Genomic DNA, 25,592 nt, shown 5'->3' with positions numbered 1-25,592 from the left:
CTAATTTAGAGTTTTTCTCTATGTAACTATACAAGCATATGAAGCAATGGCAATGTTACTGTTTTACATGTACATGGCCCTGGATACTTCTCAAAATCTATCATTTCATTTGTTCCTTGTGAACAACCTGTGAGGGACTTGGAAAGTTAGTTATCCCCATTTTGCAAGTGAAGAGAACATGGCAGAGCTTAACCAACATACCTAGGGGTGTACACTAAGAAAGGCAGAGCTAGAACACAAATCCTGATTCCCAAACCTGTGTTCTGTTCCTCTGCTCTTACCATGAGGTTTCATGGCCTACACTCCCTTATAGGGGAAGGAGGAGAGGCAACTTAGGAGGTTACCTAGACCATCTGCTACCTGCCCCCCAAGGCAGTTCTATTCAGTTAGCTGCCCAAAACACAGCAGCCTGCCTCAGCCTGGGTAATCCATTCCAGTGTTGTGCTTAGCCCAAACTGGCTTGGAATCCTACTACCTCAGCATTGAAAAAGCCCTTACAAGTAATCTAACACAACCTCCCTTCAGAGGCCTAAATAATTTTCATGTTCTCCTTGGACTAACCTCACAATTGCCATCGCTCACAACCCCTTACAAGGTAATCCTACCTGGGTAAGGAGCAGCTGGGAACAAGCCTGCACCCAGAGAGTGAAGGAGAGGTGAAGTTTCCTGTGTACCCCTCAGGGTAAGGGTTCCCATCACGGCAACTCCTCAATGACAGTGTCCCCAGACTTACCCCACTCAACATTTTCTGCACAGGAGCAGCAAGACACCAAGTGGGAAATGAGACACAAACCTTACCTTTCTTCTGCTCCCCTGGAGATCATCAAACCCCCATCCAGCACTCCATTTCCAAACTGAGAATCCCAAATCAGATACACCAAACAAAGTGCGGCTTCTCTCCTCTTGTCCAGGTCCAAAGTCCATGGCTGAGTGGACTCTGAGGGGGAGGAGTCTGGGGGGGAAGGGTTATGTCCAGGCCCCTCCCCCCCAACTGCAGGCTTCAGTGTCCCTCCCAGAGGTCTATTACATCCCTTCATTCAGCTGGTTTATTAAGCCCAGAGTCTGGTGATAGGCAGATCCCTGGTACTATCCCATCTCTTGTTCAGGGAGGGGAAGTCATCCACTGTGAGGGCTGGCGAGTCCGTCTTCTGCTGAGGCTCATGAGAGGAAACAGGCCTGAGAACTGACATGGTCCAGGAGGCTGATTTCTGTGTTAACCTGCAGAATATTTAAACATCATGACACTCTCTAATCTATTATATACCCAGAGGGATGTCTAAGACTCCCTACCTAAATTAGACTCCTTGACTCTATCATCAAAAACCCTTCCTTAAACACTCCACAAGGTTATACAAAGTTCCTACCTCACTCACATATTGCACCCCAAAACAGTCATCTCATCAATATGTATACACGTATAAGGCTCAAGATACAGGAAAGACAGCACCTAACCGCACTATAGGAAAAGTAACCAAAAGCACTAGTGTGTGGAGACTGTCTTCTAAGAAATACAGAAAAGAACATTCTCCCCCTGTTCTCGCCTTGTGAGTGCCACACACTAATCGCCCTACATCTCCCAAGCTTCTTAGGGTGTGCAGTGTTTTAATCGGCCAGCTCTCCCAGTCTGAACTAAATCCATTCCACACCTAGATGCTGGCACCTTCTACAACCATTCTTTGCTCCCTTCCCTTCACCCGCACCTCCCCCTCTGCTTCCAAAACTGTGCCATGGATGTAATTCCCAATCTCCGTCAAACTCCTTCCCGGGGCCAACTCCCGAGAGCACTCTCCTGAAACGTTAGAAGCCTGAGTCCTACCAGCAATAGCCCCAGTGATGTTCCAATTTTTCAATCCGGTGGCCCACCCTGGCCGCCCCCTCCCTTCTAAGTGTATTCCTAAACACAAACACACACACACACACACACACACAATCGCGCGCGCGCGCTCTCCCCCTTCCTTCCTGTAGGGGCGTGGCGCCCACAAGAACGCCCCCCAACCCAGGAAAGAATTTAGCTCCTCCCACCCTTCTCAGAACCCCGCGTTCGGTGTTCACGGGGAAAGGGGTGACAACGCGACCCTCTCTAGGTTCTGACCCCTTCCCCTCCGCTGCCCAGACGACCCTCGCCCTATCTGCGCTGGGTCGTTACCTGGGCCCTCCCCCCTCCCCCAACCTCAGCAGGGAGCCGCGGCCCGCCCCAGGTCGGACTCCAGGGCCCAGGCCGGGTCCCCGTTGCCCGCCCAGGCCCCACCCCCTCGACCCCCGGCGACCCGGCCCTCCCCTCGCACTCCTTTCCCCCTCCCACCATCTACCGCAGCCACTTCCGCCCGTCCTCCGGAAGTGAGTCCGTGGCAACTGCCACCACCCATCACCCCCGCCACCAAGGGAGCAGGAGTTGAGGTTGCTCTGCAGTCACTATTAACAGGACTGGGGACGAGGCGTGGGCAGGACAGGGTGTGAGAACGGAGCTGGGGACGACAGTACCGGCCGTGCAAGAAAGGGCGGGACAGAGTTTGTGGCGGAAAGCGGGAGCTCGCGTCAAGTCGAGCCGCACGGGAAGAAGAGCGCATGCGTCACGATGCCTCGGTCGGGTGCTTGGACTGCCTGGCCCGGAGGGAGTGGGCGGGAAGGGGGCGGAGCGAGGAGCCCGGAAGTGGGGGCGGAGCCGGCCTGGCGCCGGTTCACCTAGTCCACTTTGGTCTTAGGGTCGCCTAGCAACCGCCCGCGTGCTCAGGGTTCTGGAGAAAGCCCCGAGGGCTACCCTCTCTGGATGCGAGTCCTGGTGAGAAGCAATTCTGGAAGCACCAAGGGTTGTGTTCACCCGTCCCTGTGCTGAGAGCTCTATAGCCGTACTGAAGGAAAGCTGTTTTGTTCATTGCTTACTGTTTCTCGCTGCATCTCTCACGGAGGCAGGACCTTCCTTGGGTCTGAAAAGAGAAAGAAAAGAGTGAGACTACTCATAAATTAAGCCCTCCCCCCGCGCCCCCACGACAGCTCTCTGTTGTACACGCCTCGTGTGAAACACTTTTCAATTATTAGTACCCACAGGTCGGAACCACGGTTACCATTCCCTGAGCAGCAGAGAGCTCTGCCCGAGATTACGTGGCTAGACAGTGATAGAGGCTGGACGCGAACTTCCCAGTCTGTGACACTAACCTATGTTGCCACTATCGTGTGCCACCTGTGACCATTCTCCTCTTAAACCTTTCTACACCTTCAAACATTGGACTTCCAAGTTCCAAAATTTCCCTGGTTGCTTTTTTCTAAATGTATTGGTCTGACTTGCTTTTGACTTCAAACTGAATCCAAGAGAAGCTACTACTAATTTTTGTTCATATGTCATCCATTTAATGACGTGTTCTAGAATTTTGCCAGGACTGTGGACGGATTCGCAGCCTTTGCTTTTTCCCCCTCTTATTGAAAACTGGAACTTAGGCTCCAGTCTTCTGGCATATCTTCTTTGATACTGTGATTTATAAGAAGAAATATATGTATTTGGTCTTTGTCTAGTTTCTGATACCGAGCTCCTAAAATCCTTGGAATTTTCATAAGTGATAAGAGCACTAGGAGGATCTTTTGTTCCAATATTTGATTTTTGACCCTAGTTCCTGACACAGGGCCACTGAAACCCTTGGCATTTCCTGGGTGATAGGAGTGTCATTTTTTCTAATGAGGCAACTTTGGGTGGGCTCCTGGATAGCTTCCGGATGGGGGCTGATCATTGGAAAGACCAAGCTGTGATTAGAAGGTTGGAATTTTTAAGCACCCCCTCCCCAGGCACTCCCCCACCCCCGCCATTTTCTTGAGATGAGAGAAGGGTTGAAAATGGAGCTAATGATAGATTAGGCTTAGGTGATGAAGCATCCATTAAAATCCCAATAGTATGGGGTTCAGAGAGCTTCTAGGTCGGTGAACACATCCAGAGACCGGGAGGGTGCCACACCCCCAACTCCAGAAGGACAGACGCTCCTGTGCTCGGGACCCTCCCAGGCCTTGACCGCTGTATCTCATCTGGCATTCATCTGTATCCTTTAATAAACTAATACACATAAGTGTTTCCCTGAGTTCTGCGAGCTGCTCTAGCAAATAATCGAATCCAAGGGGTAGGAGGTCACGGGAACCTCCAGGTAGAACAAAAGTTGTGACTTGCAGTTGGTATCTGAAGCAGAGTCAGTTTGGTGGTACTGAGCCCCTAACCTGTGGGATCTGATGTTATTCCAGATTGTGTCAGAATTGAGTTAAATTGTAGGACAAGCAGCCGGTGTCACAGAGAACTGCTTGGTGGGAGAAAACCTCCACACATTTGGTGTCAGAAGTTAAGTGCTCTGTATGAGTAGTAAAGAAGACACATAGGATAAAAGACTGGGTTTTTCTAGTACATACGTTGATCTGACTTGCTCTTAAGGCTGAATCCAAGAGGAACTACTACTAATTTTAAGAGTTCATCCATTTAATGACATGTTCTAGAATCTTGCCAGGACTATGGACGGATTTACAGCATCTGTCTTTCCCCCTTTTTTGAAAACTGGAACCTAGGTTCCAGTCTTCTGGAATATCTTCTATCCATGTGATTTCTCCAGATTACTAGCAGTGACCAACTTGCATATTTTCAATACTGGGAATGTAATAGTTGCTAGGTCAGGAGTCGTGAAATGATTTTTTTTTATTTGGAAAGATGTCATAGTATTAGAAACATTCTTAAAACAAAATTTATATTGCTGCTACACTCAAACAATACAGGTCCACAAATAAGTTCCTGATCTTTTCTCAAAAAGCTGTCTTTCTCATCTGAATTAATGTTAACTCCACTTCATTTTCTCAGGCCAGAATGCCAAGAGCCATCCTCATCTTCCTCTCTTACATCCTCTATCCAGTCTGTCAGGAAACTCTGTTGGCTCTATCTTCAAGCTCTGTCTAGGATTCAACACCTCAGCATTCTCACGGCCCCCTTCATCGCGCACCTGGACAACAAGGTCCCTCTGTCCTTACTCCCCTCCTCCAGTAGCCTAGTCTTCACACAGCAGCTAGAGGGATCCTGGCATTTCTCTGCTTAAAACCCCACAGTGGGTCTCCCGTTCACTTGGAATAAAAAGCCAAAGTCCTTACAGCAGCCTACAGAGCCCAACACCAACTGGCCTGCTTACCCCTAACTTGCTCTCCCTTTGCTTACTCTGTCTCAGCCACACTACCCTCATTGCTATTCCTTGAACCCACCTCAGGGCCTTTGCACTAGCTGTTCTCTCTGGGTATAAAGCTCTTCTTCCGGATACTTTCATTACTCTTTCAAATATTTTCTCAAATGTCACCTTTCTCAGTGAGGCCTTCCCTGGCCAACCTATTTAAACCCTGCCCCTCAGCCACAGCACTGCCAGTTTCCCTTTACTCTGCTCAATTTTTTCAGTAGCACTCACTTAGCAACTCCCAACATATTTATTATGCTTACTGTTTCCCGTCTGTCTCTCCCCGCTAGAATGTCAGTTCCATGAGGGGAGGCATATTTGGCTGTTTGATTCCTTGCTGTATCCCTGGAACAGGGCCATGTGCCTGGCCCTTAGTAGGTGCTCAACAAACATTTGTGGAATGAATGAATGAATGAATGAACTTGAACAACTGTTTTCATGGTGGAGTTTTCTTATCCTGCAGATACCTGAACATAGTGATAAGCATAGTATGCATATTTTGCATTATGATATTTTATCATCATAAGATAGTATCATGTTTCTAAATACTTTCAAAATTATAACCACTTTTTAAAACGTACTTAGACTTTTTGCATGCTTGTTATAATAAAGCAAACAACAGAGTTGTGTAAAGAAAAAGTTACTATCGTCCCACCTCCACTAATCCCTTCCTGCCGAAGGGAACTACTTTTAAATTTAGTGGATATCTTTCCAAATATTTTCTCCATACCCACATATATATGTAACAGATACAGATGTCACAGTTCAAAGACAAGTATGACTAAACTGTAACTTTATTTTGTATAACACAAGGCACTTTCTATTTTTAGGCCTCACTGCCTCTGATAGCAGAAAAACTGAGTCTGGTTAACTCAGGATAAATGTTAGCACTTTATGATTTGCTTATTTATTAATGATCAGTTATAGTTTAATTCTAGTGAACTCTTTTCTCTCTTCACCTTTACAAAATTACCAAGCTTTTAAAAATTATTGTAAAAGAAGTATATATTCATTACAGAAAAATAGTAACTCACAAATATGCAAAATTTAAAAGTAACCATATGTAAAGCCAGCAGCCAGAAATAATCAGTTTGTTCTTTTCATATATATGCATATTTGAGATCCTATTATAATTGCTTTATACATTGTAAACATATTTCCATGTCAGAAAATATACATCTATGGCATTTTTAATGACTGTGTGATCTCCCATTATACAAATGTACCATAATTATTGTCCCTGTTTTTGTACATTTGGTTTCCAACTTTTTACTTTGGCAAAATTACTTGTAGCTAAATGTCTGAGCATATCCCTAATTATTTCCTCAGGATAAAATCCTGAAACTGTTGTCAAAAGGTGTAGTCACTGTTGAAGGCTTTTGACGCATGTGAGACCTACAGAAAGGTGTCACTGCTTTGACTCCAGCGAGCAGGAGGGTCCTTTTCTTCACACCCTGCCAGCACCATCTTAAGTCTTCCCTATTATCTTGTTTTGCAATGTTTTCTTGGATATTTTCACAAACATATTTTTTCCAACATATATTTTTCAGATGATAATTATTTTGGATTCATTTTAGAAGCTAGATACTCTTTTATAATTTAAGGGCCTCCTCCTTACCTTTTCAAGTGTTCCTTGTACTGATTTTAGTCCAAAGTCAGATAGATAAAAAAGTCAGTTTGTATATTTGCTATTTGTCACATGTTCTTTTATCCTGGAATGTATTTTAGAATTCTGACCCATAAGGAAACAGCCATATTCATTTTCTCCTTTTATCTTATTGTACCTCTTAGCAACTTCTGACCCACTCATCTGTGCACCTCTGACTGTGCACCTCTCCTTCCAACACTCTTCCCCCTTGACTCCCATGCCACCACACTCTTCCTGGGTGCCCTCCTCCCTCTCTGACCACTCCTTCTCAGCCTTCCTGACTAGCTTCTTCCTCCTCCCTCTTATTCTCTACCCAACACTTTCTCTTTAGATGATCCTGTTACCAAACTCAGGTCTGGCTGCTCACCGCTCAAAAATCAGTACTCAAGAGAGACAAATGTTGGTAAAAAGGAAAGTTACTTTTAATCCGAGTGCGGGCAATCTGGGGAGATGGTGGACTCAGTTTTCCCCCAAAGCCATCTCTGAAGATCCTGCTCAGCCATGAAAGTTTTTAAAGGGAAAAAAGGAAGTAATCTCAGTTAACCACTGAAACAGGGGGTCAGAATCGGCGATTCCCCACTGTGTGCATGTTTGTCGACTTCCTGTGATTTTTCTTTAGATGCTATCTTGTTCACACAGTTTGTTCACGAGGTTACTGAAGGGGAAGCTAGGGAAGAGATCTGGTCATCGGTTACTTATTCTTCACTTCTACTTCTTTGATCTACAGAAAGAACTCACATGTGAGGCAAGGTATTATGTGATCAAAAGATTTGAAAGGTGTGCTAGGGCCAGAGATGAGTAGAGCACGGGAATGCCAGGTTTAACGTTAGTGTCAAGACAAAAGGGGCCTCCCGCAGAGAGCTGTTTCCTGCAAAGAGCTCTTTCCTGCCAAAAACTGCTTACAATCCCACTGAAGTCACGTGGCTTCCGTTATCAACTCTGTGTCAGAGACACCCAAATAAGCCCCCCAGGTCCCTTCTCCTCCGTCCTCCAGGCCCATATACCCAGCTGTGTGCTTGATATCTCAACTTGGTCCCCTCACAGGTAGCTCTAATTCAAGTGTCCAAAACTGAACTCATAGTATTCCTCCCAGCTCCTCTCCCAGCATTCCCCTTCTCAGTGAGTAGCTCCATCAACCAGCCAAACGCTTGTGCCAGAAATCCAAGTCCTCCACAAAGTTCCCACATCCAGCCAATCAGCACACCCCTCAAAGTTCATCTCCCAATTATTTCATGACTCTGCGCTTCTCTCTGTCTCTTCCCAACCTGGGCCAGTCAGTACAGCTTATACTGTGACCATAGGAATTGGGTCACACAGGACTCAAGCCTGGCCAGCCAGCTCCTTCCTGAGATTTGCTGAATTCAGAGTAAGTTTCTCTCAGGTAGCAAAGCTCAAGCATGAATGGCGATAGTTTCAAATTTTCTACTTAAAGGACAAAAGTCTTGGAGGACACTTGCTCAAGATTTGTTGGCCCTGCTCAACCTTCTGACCTTCTGACATGAGTTGATGCTAAGGAGCAATCTGAAGCCACTTGATGTTTCCCTTTGGGAGAAATAGATTTTTCAGTCTGTTGCCCGTGTAGGTTTTCCATTATCCATGAAGTGCAGTACACTTAACCAGAATGACTTAGTTATACCAGTTTTTCCTGGACACATTACACCTTTTAAATCTGCAGGTACGAGTTTTATTTTATTTCAGTTATGCCACTTACTGCAGGATTTCCTTTAGCAAGTTACTAACCCTCTCTGTGCCTTAGTTTTCTCATGAATACAGTGGGGATGATAACACTACCTAACGTTATTCAATTATCATGAGCATTCAATGAGATCGTGCATGTCAAGTTCTTCAAACTATGCCCAACCTATATAGTAAGTGCTCAGTAAATGTCGGTTACTCTTCTTACGATTAATTCAGAAAAGTTTCAGGCTAGTACTTCTTTACTGTTTCTTTCTGTTTCATTTGTTCTGTTCTCATCTTAGGAATACCCATTTTGTATATGTTGGGACTCATTTGACTGTCTTCCACCTCCCTCATTTTTATGTCTTTGTTTCTTTGCCATTTTTCATGTTTTGTGAAGAGTTTTTTAGTTATGCTTATTCTATTTTTGATGTTTCTAATGTTCCCAGGCAAATATCAAGTTAATACAATTTAGTTAATAGTAAATTGTATTAACCTGATAACTAAAACTCTAACATTGTACACCTGGTTTTTTTTTTTTTTTTTTTTTTGCATCTTTCCAAAGTGTATGGTTTAGTGGTTTTTGGTATACTGACAGAGTTATACAACCATCACCACTAATCCAGAACACTTTCATCACCTTTGAAAGAAACCCCATGTCCATTAGCAGTCACTCCCCATTTCTGCCTCCCTCACCCCTGGCAACCATTGATCTACTTTACGTCTCTACCAGTTGGCCTGTTCTGGACATTTCATATGAATGGCATAAGACATTATGTGTCTGGCTTCTTTCACTTAGCATAGTTTTTAAGGTTCATCCATGTTATAGTATGTATTAGCACTTCGTTCCTTTTTGTAGCTGAATAACATTCCACTGTATGTATGTGGTTTATTCATTCATTGGTTGATGGATATTTAACTTGTTTCCACTGTGTAGTATCTGTTTTTCCCAGTGTGATATAAGGAATGAATAAAGAGACTGGACCACAGCCTCTACATAGAAGCCTACAGAATCCCCAGATGAAGAAAGTGGTATTTGGGAGGAATTTGTGTTTTCTGGAAAGCAGTGGATATGGGCCAGTGCCCTCCTAGATGTGGGGAAATCCCAATTTTAAATGATCTGTTATCCCTACTCTTAGTATGCACATAATTATCACACCATGTTCCTTCTGTGTCAGGTGGAGACAGTCCTGACTATAGGCATGTTCTGACTTTCCCCTTGTCTTCTCACTCACTCTGTCCTTGGCCTGGTTGGATTTCCTTCCTGAAATGCCCTCTGCCTATAGGTCTCTCTTCATGTGTGATTTATTAGTCATTATACCATTTTCTAATATCTGCTCCCTTCAGCACTTCCAGGAGGTGAGGGTGGACTTTCTGGAACACTGAAGACAGATAACCCCCACTCCCTTTTTTATGTTCCTTGTGGCTAAAAGTAAATAAATAAATTAATAATTGGGTGTGGGGGCCCGGAGTTGCACTGCAAATATGGAAATGAAGAGGATGTGACAAGCCCAGACATCTCCAGAGATAAGGTGTAAAGCTGAAGACTGTGTAGATGCTGTAAGGAATCTGCGTGAAACTCAGAATATTAAGCAGAGACTTAGGATGAAGGTGGGGTGGTGGATGGAGGACACTTGGGAATCTCAGTTCAATCATGGGATGAAAGCTATTTAAGTACACTTAAAATCATAGCACTTTCTTGCTTCATTTCACAATGAAGGATGAACTTACTATCTTGTGTCTGGTCTTATTTAATCCTAGTATTATTTTAATTATGTTAATTTGGGGCATTCCTCCCCAACTAGATTATGAGCTTCTGAAAGGAAGAGACCCTGTTTACCTTATCATACTCATATATTTCTGAATTTGTTCAATTCAATAAACATTTACCTGCCAGCTCAGATTCTGGCTCCTCTGATTTCAGTGGACTCAGGAGATTCAATTTGCTTTCCCAAGGCTCAGGTTGTAAAATCTATCCTTCATTCCTGGCAAGGCATTCATGAGGATCAAATGAAACCAAGACTGTGAGAACCCTTTTAAAACTGAAAAGAGCTATGTAAATATTTATTGTGTTTAGAAGTTTCCAGATAGCAATCAGAAAGTGCCAGGGTGCTAGTAGCTTTGCGCTTTCAGGGGAGAACCCCTCAATGCCCTCTCCATCTGAGAACAGAGAAAGCCCTCAGCATCCCCTCCCTTAGGAAGCTGCTTCCGTTTCTCACCTGGCCTCTCCCTTTTTCAGGGCTCTCAAAGTGCTATCATTGTCATAGAGAAAGCCAGTCTACTCTTAAACACCTTTCTTTAACAATATTATAAGTTCTAATTGTCACTGGGTGGTGGGTTGGTTGGTTGGTTGGTTTTAAATCTGAATTTGCATTTAAACCAGAAGCATTTTTCTCAGGTCAGTATTCCCTTAGACCAGCTCCATCAGCAGGGGTTGTCCAGTTACCTAGTGAATATTTGAAACCTCAGATACTGATGCCAGGAAGCTGAGGTTTTCCTGTACGGGCCTCCACTGGTGGGGAGTGGTGGGGAGAGGGGTGGAGAGGGAGAAGGGGCAGTCAAGTGAGAACACTCTGAAATAAAAGTGTCTTTTGCCTTCAGGATGTATCAGTTCACAGGGAGAGAGGAGACTGGTTCTCAAGAAAGAACAAAGAAGCTTACAAGTAAAACACTGAAGACATGCAGAAGTGCTGGTGTAAAGAATAAAGAAGTGTTTAGAGGGATGTAAGCTTAAATTAGGAATACTTCCTGAGGGTAGGTGGCTCACCAGCAAGGTCTTGAAGGGAACCAGGAGAGAGGAACCCCTGGTTTAGGTGTCATAAATCCTCCCTTACTTCAAGTAGAACCAAGCTCAAATAGGAATATTTCTAATCCTTATCATCTAAGCTGGGCCTGGTGCCAGGAGCTTGGATGCTTGTCCTGATTGCAGAGACCAGGTTTCACACACCCCCATCAAATCCTTTAAAGCATTTCCTTGTGCAGGAGCAGTTGAAAAGTACTTTGGGGAAAAAACAATTACAACTATTACCCCCAAACCAAAATTATAACCTTTTCATAATTCTTTTATCTTTTTTGAAATGGGTTTTAAACCAGAACAACTATTTTAAATTGTTAGAAACATTTTAAATAATTGTCAGTAGTAGTCTTTATTAATCATAAAAAGAGAAACATATACATTAGTCTTTGAAAGTACCATCTCTGATATTAGGCCTTTTTAGTATTTAAGAAAAAAACAGCAGAAAAGAGCAAGCAAAAGCATGTGAGGGACAATAACATAACTGGACCTAACAAAACAAAGAGGCTGAGATGGGAGACAGAATGAAAGAGAAATATTTAAGTTGGGGATGGAAGTCAGTGAAGGAGGTCTAAGTAATTAATAGGATGAGAAATATAGATATCTACATGCTAAAACAGGTAAGAGAGAGCCATCAAAATTCTGAGTCATGAGAAGCAAGAGGAACTACAGTCCTGCAGCCTGTGGAACAAAAACCACATTCACAGAAAGATAGACCAGATGAAAAGGCAGAAGGCTATGTACCAGATGAAGGAACAAGATAAAACCCCAGAAAAACAACTAAATGAAGTGGAGATAGTCAATCTTCCAGAAAAAGAATTTAGAATAATGATAATGAAGATGATCCACAACCTCAGAAAAAGATTGGAGGCAAAGATGGAGAAGATGCAAGAAATGTTTAACAAAGATCTAGAAGAATTAAAGAACAGAGATGAACAATACAATAACTTAAATGAAAAATACACTAGAAGGAATCAATAGCAGAATAACTGAGGCAGAAGAACGCATAAGTGACCTGGAAGATATAATGATGGAATTCACTGCTGGGGAACAGAATAAAGAAAACAGAATGAAAAGAAATGAAGACAGCCTAAGAGACATCTGGGTGGGACAACAATAAATGCAAAAACATTCACATTATAGAGGTCCCAGAAGGAGAAGAGAGAGAGGAAGGACCCAAAAAAATATTTGAAGAGATTATAGTTGAAAACTTCTCTAACATGGGAAAGGAAATAGCCACCCAAGTCCAGGAAGCGCAGCGAGTCCCATACAGGATAAACCCAAGGAGAAACATGCTGAGACACATAGTAATCAAATCGGCAAAAATTAAAGACAAAGAAAAATTATTGAAAGCAAGGGAAAAACGAAAAATAACATACAAGGGAACTCCCATAAGGTTAACAGATGATTTCTCAGCAGAAACTCTACAAGTCAGAAGGGAGTGGCATGATATACTTAAAGTGATGAAAGGGAAGACCCTACAACCAAGATTACTCTACCCGGCAATGATCTCATTCAGATTCGATGGAGAAATCAAAAGCTTTACAGACAAGCAAAAGCTAAGAGAATTCAGCACCAGATCCACAACAAACCAGCTCTACAACAAATGCTAAAGGAACTTCTCTAAGTGGGAAAAAGGGGAAGAAAAAGACCTACAAAAACAAACCCAAAACAATTAAGAAAGTGGTAATAGGAACATACATATCGATAATTACCTTAAACGTGAATGGATTAAAAGCCCCAACCAAAAGACACAGGCTTGCTTAATGGATACAAAAACAAGATCCATATACATGCTGTCTACAAGAGACCCACTTCAGACCTAAGGACACATACAAACTGAAACTGAGGGGATGGAAATAGATATTCCATGCAAATGGAAATCAAAAGAAAGCTGGAGTAGCAATACTCATATCAGATAAAATAGACTTTAAAATAAAGAATGTTACAGGAAGGACATTACATAATGATCAAGGGATCAATCCAAGAAGAAGATATAACAATTATATATGCACCCAACATAGAAGCACCTCAATACATAAGGCAACTGCTAACAGCTCTAAAAGAGGAAATCGACAGTAACACAATAACCGGGGGACTTTAACACCTCACTTACACCAATGCACAGATCGTCCAAAATGAAAATAAATAAGGAAACACAAGCTTTAAATGACACAATAGACCAGATAGATTTAATTGATATTTATAGGACATTCCATCCAAAAACAGTAGATTACACTTTCTTCTGAAGTGCGCACAGAACATTCTCCAGGATAGATCACATCTTGGGTCACAAATCAAGCCTCAGTAAATTTAAGAAAATTGAAATCCTATCCAGCGTCTTTTCTGACCACAACACTATGAGATTACAAATTAATTACAGGGAAAAAACCGTAAAAAACACAAACACATGGAGGCTAAACAATACATTACTAAATAACCAAGAGATCACTGAAGAAATCAAAGAGGAAATCAAAAAATACCTAGAGACAAATGAGAATGAAAATACGACGATCCAGGGCTTCCCTGGTGGTGCAGTGGTTGAGAGTCCGCCTGCCAATGCAGGGGACACAGGTTTGTGCCCCAGTCCGGGAAGATCCCACATGCCACGGAGCAGCTAGGCCCGTGAGCCATGCCCACTGAGCCTGCGCGTCCTGAGGCTGTGCTCTGCAACGGAAGAGGCCACAGCAGTGAGAGGACCGCATACCGCAAAACAAACAAACAAACAAAAAAAATGACGATCCAAAACCTATGGGATGCAGCAAAAGCAGTTCTAAGAGGGAAGTTTATAGCTATACAAGCCTACCTCAAGAAACAAGAAAAATCTCAAATAAACAATCTAACCTCACACCTAAAGGAACTAGAGAAAGAAGAACAAACAAAACCCAAAGTTAGCAGAAAGAAAGAAATCATAAACATTAGAGCAGAAATAAATGAAACAGAAACAAAGAAAACAATAGCAAAGATCAATAAAACTAAAAGCTGGTTCTTTGAGAAGATAAACAAAATTGATAAACCATTAGCCAGACTCATCAAGAAAAAGAGAGAGAGGACTCAAATCAATAAAATTAGAAATGAAAAAGAAGTTACAACAGACACCGCAGAAATACAAATCATCCTAAGAGACTACTACAAGCAACTCTATGCCAATAAAATGGACAACCTGGAAGAAATGGACAAATTCTTAGAAAGGTATAACCTTCCAAGACTGAACCAGGAAGAAATAAAAAATATTAACAGACCAATTGCAAGTAATGAAATTGAAACTGTGATTAAAAATCTTCCAACAAACAAAAGTCCAGGACCACATGGCTTCACAGGTGAATTCTATCAAACATTAAGAGAAGAGCTAACACCCATCCTTCTCAAACTTCCAAAAAACTGCAGAGGAAGGAACACTCCCAAACTTATTCTATGAGGCCACCATCACCCTGATACCAAAACCAGACAAAGATACTACAAAAAAAGAAAATTAGAGACCAATATCACTGATGAATATAGATGCAAAAATCCTCAACAAAATACTAGCAAACAGAATCCAACAACATATTAAAAGGATCATACACCATGATAAAGTGGGATTTATCCTGGGGATGCAAGGATTCTTCAATATACAAAAATCAATCAATGTGATACACCGTATTAACAAATTGAAAAATAAAAAACATATGATCTTCTCAATAGATGCCGGAAAAGCTTTTGACAAAATTCAACACCCATTTATGATAAAACTCTCCAGAAAGTGGGTATAGAGGGAACCTACCTCAACATAATAAAGGCCATATATGACAAATCCACAGCAAACATCATTCTCAATGGTGAAAACTGAAAGCATTTCCTCTAAGATCAGGAACGAGAGAAGGATGTCCACTCTCACCACTATTATTCAACATAGTTTTGGAAGTCCTAGCCATGGTATTCAGAGAAAAAAAGAAATAAAAAGAATACAAATTGGAAAAGAAGAAGTAAAACTGTCACTGTTTGCAGATGACATGATACTATACATACAGAATCCTAAAGATGCCACCAGAAAACTACTAGAGCTAATCAATGAATTTGGTAAAGTTGCAGGATACAAAATTAATGCACAGAAATCTCTTGCATTCCTATATACTAATGATGAAAAATCTGAAAGAGAAATTAAGGAAACACTCCTATTTACCACTGCAACAGAAAGAATAAAATACCTAAGAATAAACCTACCTAGGGAGACAAAAGGCCTGTATGCAGAAAACTCTAAGACACTGATGAAAGACATTAAAGATGATACCAACAGATGGAGAGATATACCATGTTCTTGGATTAGAAGAATCAGTATTGTGAAAATGACTATACTACCCAAAGCAATCTACAGATTCAATGCCCTCCCTATCAAATTACCAATGGCATTTTTTACAGAACTAGAACAAAAAATCTTAAAATTTGTATGGAGACACAAAAGACCCTGAATAGACAAAGTGGTCTTGAGGGAAAGAAGCGGAGCTGGAGGAATCAGACTCCCTGACTTCATACTATACTACAAAGCTACAGTTGTCAAGACAATATGGTACTGGCACGAAAACAGAAATATAGATCATTGGAACAAGATAGAAAGCCCAGAGATAAACCCATGCACCTATGGTCAACCAGTCTGACAAAGGAGTCAAGGATATACAGTGGAGAAAAGACAGTCTCTTCAATAAGTGGTGTTGGGAAAACTGGACAGCTACATGTAAAAGAATGAAATTAGAACACTCCCTAACACCATACACAAAAATAAACTCAAAATGGATTAGAGACCTAAATGTAAGACCGGACAGTATAAAACTCTTAGAGGAAAACATAGGAAGAACAACACTCTTTGACATACATCACAGCAACATCTTTTTTGATCCACCTCCTTGAGTAATGGAAATAAAAACAAAAATAAACAAATGGGACTTAATGAAACTTAAAAGCTTTTGCACAGCAAAGGAAACCATAAACAAAACGAAAAGACAACCCTCAGAATGGGGGAAAATATTTGCAAACGAATCAACGGACAAAGGATTGATCTCCAAAATATATAAACAGCTCATGCAGCTCAATATTAAGAAAACAAACAACCCAATCCAAAAATGGGCAGAAGACCTAAATAGACATTTCTCCAAAGAAGACATACAGATGGCCAAGAAGCACATGAAAAGCTGCTCAACATCACTAATTATTAGAGAAATGCAAATCAAAACTACAATGAGGTATCACCTCACACCAGTTAGAATGGGCATCATCAGAAAATCTACAAACAACAAATGCTGGAGAGGGTGTGGAGAAAAGGGAACCCCCTTGCACTGTTGGTGGGAATGTAAATTGATACAGCCACTATGGAGAACAGTATGGAGCTTCCTTAAAAAACTAAAAATAGAACTGTCATACGACCCAGCAATCCCACTACTGTGCATATACCCTGAGAAAACCATAATTCAAAAAGACACATGCACCCCAATGTTCATTGCAGCACTATTTACAATAGCCAGCTCATGGAAGCAACATAAATGCCCATCGACAGATGACTGGATAAAGAAGATATGGTAGACATATACAATGGAATATTACTCAGCCATAAAAGGAACGAAATTGGGTCATTTGTAGAGACGTGGATGGATCTAGAGACTGTCATACAGAGTGAAGTAAGTTAGAAAGAGAAAAAGAAATACCGTATATTAACGCATATATGTGGAACCCAGAAAAATGGTACAGATGAACTGGTTTGCAGGGAAGCAGTTGAGACACAGATGTAGAGAACAAACGTATGGACACCAAGGGGGGAAAGCAGCAGGGGGAGGGGGTTGTGGTGTGATGAATTGGGAGATTGGGATTGACATGTATACACTGATGTGTATAAAATGGATGACTAATAAGAACCTGCTGTATAAAAAAAAAAATTCTGTGTCATGAGGAAATATACACTAGCAGTCAGGAAATCATAGCATTTTCCATCTTGAAACTATTACAACCATATTTGAACCATTCTAATAAAATTTTTTTATGCTAAAAAAATAATACCATCTCTGATCTTTTGCTAGGTGTGTGATTCACTGTTTTCCACCTTGTTTGGGGACAAAGGTGTGATTCTCACATGCCCTACCCCCCACCCCCAAACCAATACAGACTCCTCCAGAATAATGGAAGAACAGAAATTAAAAGTAATCCAACACCCCTAGCAAACACTCATTAGGTATCATCTGGAAACTGTTCATGGCAAAGTAAAAAAATTTTTTAAGGAGCCACCAGTTTCTTGGAGTTAATCCACTCCTTCTTCTGCCTGCCACCTCCCAGTTATCTCACTGCTGTGTGGCAATCACCTCTGCATTGTGTCATGCACTGATTCACTCCTGGTAACTGTTAAAGGGCTGAGCTTTTCAGATAATTGCTACTTTTAAATAAAATCAGACCCATTTGAGGTCACGTCTCGGGGAATATTAAACTTGCATTCTGACATGCCTTCTTGAGTGGGCGAAAAATAATTGGAATTTCAGTAGAGAATTGGGTGTGATGTATGAAATGGATCGCATTACTCAGCTGCAACCCAGAGCGAGGAGAAGATTTCAAGTAAAACATTTGATTTACTTTTTTTTTCTGGGCTTTCTCAGTACCTGAAAAACCAGAGGCGGTTTGCTCCAGGGAAGAGATCAGGGATGGCTGGTCTGAGGAGCACAGAGACTCCAGATTCATCTCCCCTCCCTCAGCTTGGGGTGCCACCTCTTCCTCCTCCACCCACCAAAGTCCTCAGAAGTCCTCTATTACCGGCTCAAACGCCACTCCCTCCTTGAAACCTTCAGTAGCTGTCAGCGCTGATTCTTCTTTGCCTTGTATTGGAATTCATTGTGGTACAGCTGCCCCTAGTCTCACTCCTTTCCTCATCCCTCAGTTCCACCTCACCCCCAGCAGTATCTCGAGAGACTCCGGTGGATTGTGAGAAGCCACGGAAGAAATCAAAGTTTCAGTGAAGCCCTTTAGCATGGAAATCCTCCCAGGGAGGCTGTGGAATCGAAATTAAGAAAGGTAGAAAAGAAAAATACAAAATGTTGAAGATTTAACCCGATACATTTTGAGAAAAAGAAGAAATGTGGTGTAGTGGATGAGGCAGGACTTTGGGCTCAAATCTGAATGAAATTTATAGATGCCGCTCAACCAAATCCCTAGAGAAGAGATACAGCCAAGAAAATGTTAGAAACTTCGTTGCAGATTGTACAGGTTTCAATAAAGAGGGCCAAGTTTGTGGGGTAACGGAAAATAGAATAGGCATTCCAAGAATAATATATGATGTTCCCAGTTCAAAAGTAAGGAAGTACCATCTGAAAAGTATGGGAAAGCGCAAGTTTAGGTCTGTGTAGAGAGACGCCATGCGTGGCACAGCCATTATGTTCACACTCAAGGTCCTCATGCCTTGGATTCAACTTCCAGCTCCACCACAAAGCTCTGTGCCGTGGGCAATTCTTCAACCTCTCAATGCCTAAGTTCCCCCCACCTGCCAAATGGGAAATGAATAATGACCACCTCATGGTTTTCTTGTAAGGATTGAAGGAGTTGCCAGCAATGGTGCCTGGCACACAGTGAGTACCATAGCATGTTACTTTACTATACATTATAAAATTTGAAAGATCCGCTTGGTGATTTATTTGGAACAAATAAAGAAACCTCAGGAATAACCTTATCAAGTCCTCCACAGATGATGAAACACAGTGTCATTAGACGACCTTTATAAGCCACTTGAAATGCATTTTATTACCCACTAGTCTCTTTGGGTCATTTTAAAATGGGTTTTTATGTATTTAGATCTTGTCTTCCAGTGTGACTCTTGAATGCAGGAACTTCTGTCTTAACCTTACGTGACACTAACAATATGAGGCACGTAGAGCGGAGCTTAATAATACCTGTTAGTTTCTTTAAAATACAAACTTTCAAATGTATCCCAATGACAATCATTTACACATTAGCAATGAATCATTTATTTATTTATTTATTTTAATGCCACTTTGGAAGACACAGAGGGCCCTGGCAGAAAGGTCTGAATGAGTAAGTGTTAACAAAGGGAGAGAAGGCCCCAGAAGGAATTGTGACCTGGGCAGCAGGTCTCGCTGGGTCTTGGTAGTCAGAGGGAAGAAGGCGTGTTCACTGAAAAAGTCTGATGAAAGCAAACAGAAGGTATACCAAGGACTATGGCCCATACACAAATGTGGAGCCCCTGTCCTCGGGCTGCTCACAGCCCATTGAAGAAACAGACAGGTCAGCAGCCTCACAACACAACCCAGGCCATGGAGGGAGGCCCTGCAAAGCCCCAGAGCTCAGAACTCAACCTGAAGCTTTGACCAGGAGGTGACATTTGTCCTTCTTGTTCATCAAACATTAAGGGAACCACTGGGAACAGCAGGGAGGCAGGGAAGATCGAATCACTTCACTAAACCATCCATTTGTAAACCATTTCTAACTAACCAATTTTCTGCCGGGGGGTGGGGAAGGGGAACTGAGAAGAAAAACCAAGTCCAGTGTTCCTAATTCTGAGGGGGTGAATAGACTTGGCCGACGTGGGACAGAGAGTGCGCTTCGATGGAAAGGCAAGACTCTCCTTTGGGATGTATAGAATTGGGGGCAAGGGGAGGCAGAGGGGGCTTGGGGATGTAGGTGCTGGAGGAGTGAAGTAGGAAGTGAGTTCCTGTCCTCCCAGTGGGCTCTCCCTCACTGAGCAGATCACTTGCAGAGACTGGAGTGACTACACGAAGGAGAGACTGGTGTTCTGTTCAACAGCTGGATAGGGCTGGTGACTGTCCCTTTGCCACTGAGATAGAGGTGGCAGTGGGACAGCATATATCGCAGAGGTTTGGCATGCCAAAGTCCAGGAGGACCGAGGAGTCAAGTGGACACAGCAGGAGCAGGGTTTGTGCCACCTTGCCAATCCACTGAAATACACTGCCCTCCAGATGAGGGAACACTTCAGGGGGCTGCGGGGTGTGAAGCCAGTGATGAAAATTGAGAGGAGCAGAAGGAGACTGAACTAGGTGTCCCCCCTTCCTCCCAGCAGCAGTGCCCACATCCTGTACAGCCTAGATCCATCCATCAGATTGAGGACCTTCAAAGTAAAGGGACAGGGCGTGCAACCAGTTGAGTTGCCAGATGAAATACTGGACACCCAGTTAAATCTGAACTTCAGACAAGGAATATTTGTTATTGCATAAGACATACTTACACTAAAAAAAGACAAACAAGGAATAATTGCTATTGTATGAGACATACTTACGCTAAAAAAAGACAAATGAAATAATTGTTACTGCATGAGACATACTTACAGTAAAAAAGACTATTCCTTGTTTATCTGAAATTCAAATTTAACTGGGTGTCCTTTTTTAAAAAATTTGTTTTGCTAAATCTGGCATTTCTAGTAACAGGACAACATGCTAAGTGAACCTCAACATTTTGAGGATGGTATTAAAGTAGTAGGGTCTTGTCATGTCTTGGCAAAGGTGGGAGCTTCCACAAATGGTGCTGACTTCTCCAGGCTCTGGGATTTGGTTACTAACTCCCAGGTGATAGTTCCCTCTCTAAGCACTGGGTCCCTCTTCCCTCTGGGAGCTGTGAGACAAAAAGAGAAAAGAAATGTTCTACACAGCCTAGTTTGATTGGCCAGCCAAAGTAATAGGCAATAGCTCAGGGGTTTCAAACTGCGGGTCACAACTCCTACAGGTTGTGAACCCAGGTCATGCCAGCATTTTGAGTAGGGGGTAGGGTGGGTTAGGGGAGGCAATCAGAGTGTACTGCCTGCATTTTATCTCAAAAAAATCTTCTGTGTCTGTGAGTCACTGTGTGTATACATAGTTAATGATGTTTCTTACTGTGGTCAGGGTCCAAAATGTTTGAAAGGTACTGATATGATGTTGAGACCTGCAGGGCATTATTGTGAAAACTGTATTGGATCAACAGCCAGGATGATTTGGTTTCACACTTACAGGATAGGGTAAGCTTTGCCTTGTTCTAGAAAAAATCACCCTCTGGAACCACCTTATCTTTTCACGGAATCTGCAGTCTCTGCATATAGATGGCCAATCCTTCATTTAAATCACTTAGAGTTCCCAGTGTTGTTCATTTTGCTGTAATCACTTACTAAAAGCATACATTGGAATCATATATTGTTGTACCCAATCTTAGGCATTAAATAAAAGTGTTAATGTGGAACTAAAGGCACTGTCCAAATGGCCATAGTGGTTTTTCACATTTGTTTTATTTCCTCCTCTAAAGGAAAAGCTTTTCAACTTTGAAATCCATGGAGATTACTTGGGATAATTCCCCAAAACTACCCTAAATGGTTTTGAAAGAGTCATAATTTCTCTCATTCAAAGAATATATGATGCTTTTATTTAGAAAGAGGAAGAAAAAATGTTTGCAGTTTCACTTGGAAATTTTAAAAAATTCCTATAACAATTAGCTCTTGATTCAGAAATTATAAATAAATAAAGCTATTTTATCATCCACTGTTACTAAAACATTGTGTCCTGTGATGTTTTAGTCTTTATTGATCCAGGGATTTAACTTTTATCTTGAGCTCTTTTGTAGGAAAATAGCTTATAAATCTTAAGTATAAATACTTATTGTCCTTTACCAATTGCTCCAACCTCTGTTTCTCCAAATTTTGCATTTATGTGTGGATGAAATGGATTTGCCATGCTTTTTGCAGTGGACGATACTGGTTGGCCATGGAATGTACCGGCTTTGGAGGCAGATACACCAGGATTTGAAACTAATTCTGGCACACAGGAACACTGTGATTTTGAAGGCACATAAGGCTTTGGAGCCTCAACATCCTTAAATGTAAGGTGGGAAAAACCAAAGTACCTAAACTGTAGAGCTGTTGTGGGTTTATATGAGAGAATAAATATAAAATAAAGCCTGGCATGGGAGAGACAATGCTATATATTCACCAAATTCCATTTCTATTTCCTCTTTATGAAGCTTGACACCACATTTTCAACCTCCCTTGTAGTTAGTTTGGGGTTGTGTGACTGGGCTGTGGTGTGGGCTATTTCTAGGCCTGGCTACCTAACCTGGCTACCATGCGGGCACATGTTTTAGCTCATGTGGCTACAAGACAAAGGAAGATTGCCCAACCCACATAAGACTTTATGTAAGCAAGAAATCAACCTTTCTTTGTAAAGCCATTACGATTTTGGGGTTTATTTGTTACTGCAGCATTGACTAGCCTACTCTGACTAATACACTTGAGATATATAGAGAGATATAGACTAGATAGATAGATAGTAAACAGCTAGTAAACTTTAGCATTTAAGTTATCTATGAACCTTAAAATATGGAATGAGTCCTTTGATATATATTAAGAGAAAAAAAGTGAGACAATATATACTGTGCCACATCGTGTATAAGAAAGAAGCGGAAATTAAGATGTACATATGTATTTGCTTATCTTTGAAAAAAAAAGTATAGGAAAGGAGAAACCAGAAACTAATAAAAATGGTTATCTATAAGGGGTAGCTTGGAACAGGGTGGACATGATATTCATGGCAGTGAGACTTCTCTGACTAAACGTGTTTATACAGTATTGGTTTTTGAACCATGTAGTTTACATATTCAGAAATAAGAGTAAATCATAAAGGAAAAATGACCTAAAGTTGGACCTTAAAAGAAACAAATGGCCGCCCTAAAGTTGGACCTTAAAAGAAACAAATGGGCCAATTCTATATGAAATTGGTTATTCAAACAACAATGAAAAAGAAACTTATTTGGGGTAACCTGAACAATCTACTCTGACTGTACATACAGTAATATTATTGGGAACAAGGAATTTCTAGTATAAGAGGGAAAAAATAAAATAAAAGAGAATTTAAGAAAAAAAATTATGCTGAATGCCATGACAATATGAACTCATACAATTCATACCCCCCCATATATATATATATATGTATATATGGTCTCCTAGTTGTGTTCCTGAAAGAGCCTAGAAACAACACTCTAGTGGCAATGAGTCCAACGAGCCCCCTTATCTTGCATCTCCCAATATAATAACTGGCACAGGCAAGAATAATCAAATGGGTACTACAATCACTACATGAAAGGTGGTTGGGCACTAGGTTATTCCCACAGGGGCGAAGTACCACTCCACAGATCATTATTAATTTCAAAGGGAAAGATGTTCCTTTGGTACCCGATGCAATGTATACCCACCCCCACAGAGGCATTTGGCCTTGCCTGTCCCTCAGGACCCACTTGCCCTGATTGCTGGATAAGCTGGTCCCAGTGATGGTGGTAAAGCTTCAGCCTCCACCTTGTCACCTCATCTCCTACAATGACAGACGTCTCTGCTTTGGCAAGGCTGTCATTACACCTTCCAGGGCCGAAGCTGCAGCCGCTCCCATGGCCAGGTCCAATGCAGCAGGACCCACGGAGGCCCTGGTTTTTCCAGTGGCTGCCCAGAGGCACTGAGTAACACAGTCCAGAAGTACAGATACATCAACACCCCACAGGCTTTATCCTGGAGTAGTCCTCCAGGAGGTAATAGTGTCACACGGCAACTCTGAAGATGTCATACATGACCAAGTGACCAGCCAGGCTGCTTATGAAGCCATTGCCAGCTCAGCAATGAACCACCTTTGATTCCCCTTTTTGGCTCCCGTGGATCGTACCCATCATAAAACACTAGCATGTAAACTTTGCTTCAGTCTCTGTTCCCAGGCAAGTGCTTCTCCATGGAAGTACGGCAGTCACTTTCTCAACCCAGTCATCACCTTTAGCATCACTAGTAGTGGAAAAACCCAACATGTGAACCTCTTCATGAGATGCCTCTGAAGCATTCTTGCAAATGACGTTTAACCCAAAACTAATCAAGCCTCCAGACTGAATTTCCATTTTAAGGGCAATACAGGCATAAAAGAAAAAGTTAAAGAACACCGTCAGGAAACAATCAGACAAATGAAGAATGTGCAACTCTCTATAAATCCCCTGGCCTGGACTCTTCAAAAGTCCATGTCATAAGTCAAAACCAAACAGAAGTTAAGGTGGGAGAGATTTTCTAGGTTAACCTCCAGATAGACTCCACAAACCTTGATTAGATGACAGGCGAAACTGCATAGAAGTCTTTAAGGGACAATTAAAAATATTTAAATATGTGTCCACTGACAGACAAATGGATAAAGAAGATGTGGTACATATATGCAATGGAATATTACTCAGCCATAAAAAGGAACGAACTTGGGTCATTTGTAGAGATGTGGATGGACCTAGAGACTGTCATACAGAATGAAGTAAGTCAGAAAGAGAAAAACAAATATCGTATATTAACACATATATGTGGAACCTAGAAAATGGTGCAGATGATCCAGTTTGCAGAGCAGAAATTGAGACACAGAAGTAGAGAAAAAATGTATGGACACCAAGGGGGGAAAGCGGCGGGGTGTGGTGGTGGTGGTGGTGGTGGTGGTGTGATGAATTGGGATTGACATGTATACACTGATGTGTATAAAATGGATGACTAATAAGAACCTGCTGTATAAAAATATATATATATATATTTAAATATGGCTTGGATATTAGTTGTGATTGTTAATTTTCTTAGGTGTGATAGTGGCATTGTGGTTATACAGGTGATTGTCCTAATTCTTAGGAGATTCATGCTGAAGTATTTAAGAACCGTGATGTCATACTGACAACTTAGTTTCAAAACTGATGTGTCTTGGTGTATGTGTGGTTGGGGGGTGGGGAAGAAGGAGAGAGCGCAAATATCGTAAAACATTAACAACCATTGTATCTAGGTGGAAGGCATAACGTACTTGTTAAGTGTTTTTTAATTTTCACAATAAAATGTCAGGAGATAAACACCGAAAAAATCTAGGTAAAATGTAGGATATATACACATTTGAAGAAACGTTTTAAACCATGTTTTATTTTCCTCATTTTTCAGTAAGCAGCCAATACTTTATCAGGGATTAATTCATCCACCTCAAAATGGATAGTCACACCCAAATTGCTATGCTTTCAAAAGCTTTTTACCTCTTGCAGGTCTCTAGCAATTTCCCAAGGAGAAAATATTTGATGCCATTACGCACACCTCAATTCTTAGCTGGCAGAATAACCAGCGAGCAGTACAGAGCCGCTTCCTTTGAAAAACCTTTCCAGGGAGCAAACTGTGAGCATTGAGGCACTGAGGCACCATGGAGAAAATGTATTTTAGACGTAATTTTGATTGATCTGATAGAGGCATCAGTTATCTTTTCCATGCATTGCAAATCTCGTATAGGATTCAGATACGAATAGCATCATTCTCTACAGCTGTATT

The 25,592-nt window shown here is 41.8% G+C and overlaps 1 protein-coding gene across 9 annotated transcripts in view; it reads right to left on the bottom strand.

Moving 5' to 3' along the window:
* MGAT1 (alpha-1,3-mannosyl-glycoprotein 2-beta-N-acetylglucosaminyltransferase) overlaps positions 1 to 25,592 on the bottom strand; it is a 75,608-nt gene that overhangs the window by 16,012 nt on the left and 34,004 nt on the right. For 3 of the 9 annotated variants that reach the window (XM_067733009.1, XM_067733005.1, XM_067733008.1), the window contains 2 exons: positions 2,881 to 2,924; positions 799 to 1,218 (listed from right to left, as the gene is read on the bottom strand). The gene's annotated coding sequence lies outside the window, so the exon portion shown is untranslated. Of the gene's footprint in view, positions 1 to 798; positions 1,219 to 1,816; positions 2,141 to 2,170; positions 2,240 to 2,302; positions 2,363 to 2,481; positions 2,613 to 2,880; positions 2,925 to 25,592 lie in introns of those variants that run through there. The other 6 variants (XM_067733012.1, XM_067733015.1, XM_067733016.1 and 3 more) reach the window with 6 other exon arrangements.

This window comes from Pseudorca crassidens, chromosome 3, assembly GCF_039906515.1.
Source record: "Pseudorca crassidens isolate mPseCra1 chromosome 3, mPseCra1.hap1, whole genome shotgun sequence".
Lineage (NCBI taxonomy): Eukaryota > Metazoa > Chordata > Mammalia > Artiodactyla > Delphinidae > Pseudorca > Pseudorca crassidens.
This window is presented reverse-complemented; position numbering and strand designations above follow the sequence as displayed.